Source organism: Hakea prostrata, chromosome 1 (genome assembly GCF_041222555.1).
Source record: "Hakea prostrata isolate BN-2017 chromosome 1, UWA_Hpros_2, whole genome shotgun sequence".
Classification (NCBI taxonomy): Eukaryota; Viridiplantae; Streptophyta; class Magnoliopsida; order Proteales; family Proteaceae; genus Hakea; species Hakea prostrata.
In genome coordinates this window covers 63,122,822-63,129,103 of record NC_142600.1, presented here as the reverse complement: position 1 = coordinate 63,129,103, position 6,282 = coordinate 63,122,822, and positions in this window count along the sequence as shown.

The window sequence follows — 6,282 nt, the reverse complement described above, 5'->3', positions numbered from 1 at the left end:
ATAGATGGCTATCATCAAGTCAAAGGAGCCCATGATCACTTCACTATCATGTTTCGCACTACCAAATCCATGCATATTCTCCTATTTTCTCAACCATGGAACTTCAAAGGGCATTTAGTTATTTTTCAACAGTGGGACTGTTCTATTCCTGCTGTGGCACTGGTATCGTTTCAGTATATGGTGATTTGGGTGCATATTTTAAAGCTCCATTGGCGCTTTTTTGATTCTGAAGTGCTGGCTCAACTCTTTAGTAAGGTGGGCTTTGTTCTTGAACTAGAGATCTCAAAAGGCGATGGTGCCCCTCCATACACCCTTGCAGCTCGTGTGGTTTCCTTTGAATCAAGATCTTGTATCTTCAGTACTCTTCCAAATCTCCAAATCGGAATTCATGGAAGTGCAGTTTGCATATGAACACAAACCCTCGATTATATGTGCTTGCTGCATTCGGGTAGGTCACACTAGTAAGGTATGCTTTACAAAAGGCCTGTGAGCAGCTCTTCCTCAACTCTTCAATACAATATCCCCCCAGTGGCTATTTCCGGCCAAACATCAGGGGTTGGTTACTCAGGTTAAGGAGCTTTATAATAAGGTTTTCATTGGCACGGCTCCTATGGATATTTCTCTATATAATGGACCCTTGCCACGTGATCGTGATGATGTCCTCAAGCGATGTTTTCTGAAATTGGGTTTCCTATTTCAAGTCAATTTTCACTCTTTTCTGGATGCTAATGTATCATTTGTTGCTGTTGTATGTAGCACTAGAGCTATTCAGTGATGAGCAATATGGATCATCCTTTCGGTTCGCAAATTATTATACATCATGTTAATCCCCCTCATACCCTGCTGGAGTATACCCATGCACGTTCTCCTACTTCCACAATGGAGCCAATGATGATCTATTCGCCAACGCCAACCCCACATCCTTCTCCTATTGACGAGATAGGTTATTCGAAACCATGTGTTTCGGCTGAAGATCTTCATTCCTTACTGTGAAACCCAGCCCTAACCTTGACCTGGAAACCCTGTTGTTTGTAGGTCCGACAACCCGAAGTAAAGCAAGAAGTCAGCTATGGGCCATCCCAGTGGAAGACTTGGTGACTGGCTTTGAATCCATGAATGTTGATGATAGTGTTCCATTTATGGAAACTATATCCTGATGAAGATCGGATTTGTTGATGGACTTGGAGTGCTCTCTATCATGGTTCGAAGGCATTTCTACCTATTAGGTAAGTCACTTGGTGTGTGTGCAAAACCCCTTGATGTTTGGATTTGATCTGAGCCTTCATTTCCCTGTTTTGGTCTTGCTGTTATGATTGGTCGACTGGACCAGTCGACCAATCCAATAGACCAATGGGTTCTGTTTTTGCTAATTAGGTCTTGCTTGCTCTATTTAAGTTCAATCTCAAGTCTACTTCGTATTTTCTGCCTCCAAACTCTTTGGAACGTACCAGAGACCTCTGCAAGTCATCTCCCTTGCGTCCTTGGTGTTTATCTTGACGGATCTTCGTCAAAACTCGTGTTCTTACACAAAAAGGTATGTCTACACTCTCTTCTCCTTCATCATCTTTGTTTTCTTTCCTTTTTGGGTTGAGACAGTAGAGAAGATGCTGCATTCTCTGTTGCAAACATCTCTGTACTTATCTCTCATGATCTTCCTAAGGATTAATGGCTAAAGCAATGATCTTAATCATGGTCACTGCAAGCTTTTAAAGGAATCATGATCTAAATCATGATCTTGTCTTCGTTCATCTTTGATTCAAATCCTGATCTTCTCAGATCTATTTTATTGATCATATTAGTAGTCAATCGCTGTGTTTTCTTTACATGATCCATAATCTATCAATCTCTAGTTATTTCTCCTTTATCATACCATGCTTTCTTCAAGAATCATGACTGATACATCTATGGCAAGTTTTGTTTCCTTATTTAGATTCATGTTCTTCAGTCTTATATCTATTTTCTTGAAGATCTATGCATGCCTTTCATGATTTCTTTATCACAATCAATGATCCATCATCCTATTGTTCTTGTCCATTATTCGTACTTTGAATTCTTCAAGAACTATGATTGATCTAATTATGGTAACTTTTGTTTCCTAATTTGTAACTTGAAAACTTGATTCGATTAGTGTTTTGAAGTCCTCTATGTACTAGGATGCTACCATTGTAGGTTACCCCTTGTTTAGTACCCTTTTGAACCACCAAATTCGGTTCTTTATTCTCAAAACTCTGATTTTGTAGGCCATTGTCTCGGTTGGTTGACTGATTGGTCGACTTAGACAGTAGACCGATCCAATTGACCAATGAGTATAGCAACTCCATATTTGGTCTATTTTGGATGTTTTGATATCTTTCCTTCTAGGTATCTTTCCTAATATGTTGTATACACTTGTTTAAGACCTTCTTCTCAAGTTTGTCAAGATCTTACTTGAATTCTTAAGATTCCTTTACGAGTTATATAAGGTAAGGATGGTTACTTCCTTAACTACATAAATTGTATATCTTAGTTTCTATATTTGATCTTGTTAGTTTATTTCTTTAATTAGATTCTTACAATGTTATACTACTGTTGTAATGTCTTGATATCAGTAGCATTACTTGTTTATACTGAATTGACTCATGTATGATTTACTTACCAGTTCTATATAAGTTGAATGTTATTATTGATTTCTTTCCATATATGAAGTTACCATATATATGATGTTATGGATTGATGCTTGTATATGCTTAAATTATGGTTTGGAAAGGAGAGGTGTCCTTTTGACACTTCTGTCCTTGGACTACTACGGGAATATTATGGGATGTTTCCGGAGATGCCCTCTGGACACCTTCCTAAACTATTGGATGACATATTTAGGACTGTCTAGTAGTGTTTGGCTAGGATGTCCCGTTATGTCAGACCCTAATCGGAAGGGTATTGAGACCGAACAACCCGTGGTAGCAATGGGGATTCATGGGCGCTCAAACCGGTAACCAATCCGTGAGAGGACAGGAATCGCATTGTGGGGACCATTTATCGGTAGGGTTGCATATGGTTAGACTTGGGCTCACGGGCGCTCAAGATCGGTAACGAACCCGTGAGGGGACGTGAGAGCTTCCCGTTTACCATATGTGGATGACCTATAGGGTTGATGAGTCCGTAGTCAGGGACTATGAGGACTCTAGTGTGAAGGATACCTGAAAGGATCACTAGGGGCGAGGAATGGACGTATATGGATTTGACTTGATGTAACTGAGTAGGAGACTTGCATTTGGCTAGGCTTTGACCCTGACATGCGCGGGTACTAAGACCAATGGTGATTTAAGAGAGTGGTGACCTATACCCCCAGCCATGGAATGTCCCGAGGGATGCCGGACCCACTACCAAAAGGCGTTGTGTGATGAGACCTTCCTAAAGAAGTACGGTGTTATCACTTAAAGCATGTCTGCCAATAGAGACCAGCATACATAGAGTTAGAATCATATTGCATCATGTGTTTCATATCATATAGCATTTTACTTTGCTTGGAAATCCTGCCATTTATGTTGTTATGGATTAACTGCCTTACTGAGTTTCTTTGAAACTCATTCCTTTTGTACAATGTTTTGTTAGACTACTCTACATGTTCTGAGTATCATGACTGCTCGTATGAAGAAGCGCAAGGAGAAGAGGCATATCTCCAGGAAGGTGATTGCGGTTACGACAATTAAACTGAAGATTCTACGGGTGGTTATGCTGCGTACGATGCTTAATCCGACCATAGAGTGGAAGCGCCCTTGCGCCATTTTTGAGATTTATACTTATAGAAATGTTGTCTATAAGATCGAGAACAATTTAGTTACTTATTGTCCCTGCTATTGGGATTAGTTTTCATTCCTTTCCTTTTCTTTTAGTACTACATTTCCGCTGGTTGTAGAGTGGAATTCCGCGTCACTTTACTTTATTGATTTGACATTCTGATTGTCTTTCGTACTCTGATTATATATGATTTATTCTTTCCCTTATTTGGATCTTTGGTTTATCTTTTGTACATTGATTATTATTGTTCATGATTATGTTATTGTCTATGTGGGAGGTTGATTACTCGATACTTGGTCTTCGGGGCTGTGGATCACACACTCGGCTATGCTAGGTAGGGTACTGGCTGGGTGGATGTGACACTTACTCTTATCACACTTCCCAACAGCGAGAACTCCGGTTGAGAGACTCAAAGGTAAAAAAAATATGTACTATCGAACTGCCATGCAAACATAAACTGGAGTTGCATGAAGTTCCTTGTTCTAGCATTCTGGATACAAAGGATCATGAATGGAAAAAAGCTAAATTGGATGATCTGAATTTCTTAAAATGCACTGAGGCGTTTATGACAGCGGAGAAGGGTCATCAGAAGGGAAATTAATGGGCTATTTCTGAACTGTCGAGGACTTGGCCGATCCTCGATCCAAAATGAAATTAAAGCTCTCGTTCTTAAAAATAGGCCTTCTTTTGTGTTTCTTTATGAACTGAAGTCAGCTTGTGTGGATGTTAGTTTGTTTTGTAGTCGTCTTGGTTTTTCTAAATGTATCTATGTCCCTTCGGAAAGCCGAGCCAATGGCCTTCTTTTTTGCTTGGTGTGACAATGTAAAAGTGGATGTGGTGTGGTACTTTGCCTAGTGTGTACATCTACTTGTGGGTGAATCTAATGCAATTTGGTATTTGACTTGTGTGTATCTCAGCTCTCTTCCTCATATTCAAAAATATCAATGGTTAACTTTACTTAACATGGGAGCTTTCATTGACAAACCTTAGGCAATTGGTGGAGATTGGAACACGTATTTATCTAGTGAGGACAAGAAAGGTGGGCGTTCCCTCTCACAATCGGATCTTCAACCACTTCAGTCATTTATGCACGAATTTGGTTTACTTAAAGTTCCTGCGGCTGGCTCTCATTTTACTTGGTCTAATAAGAAAAACCATCCCCATTGCATTGAAGGCATTCTTGATCGGGTTGTGTGTAATTTGGATTGGCTTTCACTGTTCCCAGAAGCTCATATCTCCCACTTAGTGATTGCTAATTTTGATCATAAGGCTTTGTTTTTACAATTGGAAGCAACAACAATTATTAACAAGCATCCTTTCAGGTTTGAGGCTTCCTGGACCCATGAAGTATCCTTTTCTCTTCTTCTCCAAAAATCTTGGTATGCGCCAATTCAGGGCTCATCTTCTTTCTCTTTGTCTAAAAAGTTAACCAGATTATCTTTGGCTCTACAAAGATGGAACAAAACTATGGTGAAACGGCTTGAACTAAAAGAGACAGCTATTCACAACTCCATTACTTGTCATGAATCGTAGCACTTGAGGATAGGTCAGTGAGCTAGTACATGGAGGAAAAACAAAGGATAGCGATGCTTAAGTTGAATTTGCTTCAACAACATGACAAATGGCGGCAAAAATCTCGATCGGATTGGTTGCTTCAAGGGATCGGAATACTCACTATTTTCATCAAAGCAATATGGTTCGTCGTCGGCGAGAAATAAGATTCGGCAGCTAACTCATAATGGCCTTACTTTCTCGGAACCAAGTGATATCACCTCTATTTTTCAACAGCATTTTAAGCATGTATTTACTTCTTCTCAACCGACTATTGCGGATGATTACTTCCAACCAATTGCCAACCGAATTTCATAGGCAGACAAGCCAGCTTAATGAAACCTTTTACTGATGATGAAATTCATGCGGCTGTTTTTGGCATGAATGGTCTTACATCTCCAGGGCCTGGATGGTTTTTCGGCATTTTCTATCAATATGCTTGGGAATCTAAAAAATCTGATGTGGAAGCCATGGTGTATCAAAATTTTCACATAGGTACTCTCACCTTTGCTCTTAATACCACTTTCATTTCTCTTATTCCTAAGACGGAACACCCTCAGGAGGTAGGTCACTATCGACCAATCAGCTTATGCAATGTCTGCTATAAAATTATAGCTAAACTTTTGGTCAGCCGCATCAAAAATATTCTTCCTCATATAATATCTTTTCAACAAAATGGATTTGTCAAAGGGCGCCATATTCAGAATAATATCTTAATAGCTCATGAGATTCTCACAAAAATCCATCAGCACAAGAATCGAAAAACAAGGCTTATGGTGGTTAAGCTGGACATGAGCAAAGCTTATGACCGATTGGAAAGGGGCTTCTTACAACAAGCCCTCTCTGCACATGGTTTCCCAAAACAATGGATCAAGTGGATTATGTTCTGTGTTCGTACGGTGAAATACTCCATCCTTTTGAATGGCTCTATTGCGGGGAGTGTCACTCTGACTC